We start from the raw sequence: 832 nt of genomic DNA, 5'->3' as shown, positions 1-832 counted from the left end.
TAGCCAATCGTCACTCGACATGAGAAATATATAAGCTCTTTACTCACCCTTCCTTGTGTTTGGAGAAACTGACATTGACGTTCCCATTCAGTCAGGCAAGCTGTTGCTCGGTTTATTGCCCAACTTTTATTGGGGTTACTTGCATATAGTTGAAGTTTGTTTTCTCTGAACGTTTGTGGGTTTGACATTCTTTTCAAGATGTACGCTAGATTGTTGGTATTGTGTAATGAACTGGTCTCACGTTTGAATGTTTGCGGCTGTCTGGTAGTATTGCTACGATATAAAGGTGTTGGTGACACACACGTGTTTAGACAATGTGTTGGTGTAGGAGGTTAATCTAGCAGACTAGCTCTTCATGATTAACCTAATCTGAGCCTAGGTTGCACTTACCTTAGTGTGATTAAAAAACAAACAAATCATAATTAATCATTATTTGCTCGGCGTTTTATTGGTGAAATAGGTTACAGTACTGTAACTAGAGTGTTTGATTCTTAGTTCACATAATGCTGCACGATTCATCTTTGCAAGCTCAGTGATACCGTTAACATATTTTAACAGAAACAAGACCATAAAATATTTTAAAGGGGTCATATGACGTTGTTAAAAAGAACATTATGTTGTGTATTTGGTGTAATGCAATGTGTTTATGCGGTTTAAGGTTAAAAAAACACATTATTTTCCATATAATGTACATTATTGTTTCTCCTCTATGCCCCGCCTTTCTGAAATGCGTCGATTTTTACAAAGCTCATCGTTCTAAAAAAGCGAGGTGTGCTCTGATTGGCCAGCTATCCAGTGTGTTGTGATTGGCTGAATACCTCAAGCGTGTGAC

This window comes from Sinocyclocheilus anshuiensis, unplaced genomic scaffold (assembly GCF_001515605.1).
Source record: "Sinocyclocheilus anshuiensis isolate Anshui unplaced genomic scaffold, SAMN03320099.WGS_v1.1 scaffold1574, whole genome shotgun sequence".
NCBI classification, from domain to species: domain Eukaryota; kingdom Metazoa; phylum Chordata; class Actinopteri; order Cypriniformes; family Cyprinidae; genus Sinocyclocheilus; species Sinocyclocheilus anshuiensis.
This window is presented reverse-complemented; position numbering follows the sequence as displayed.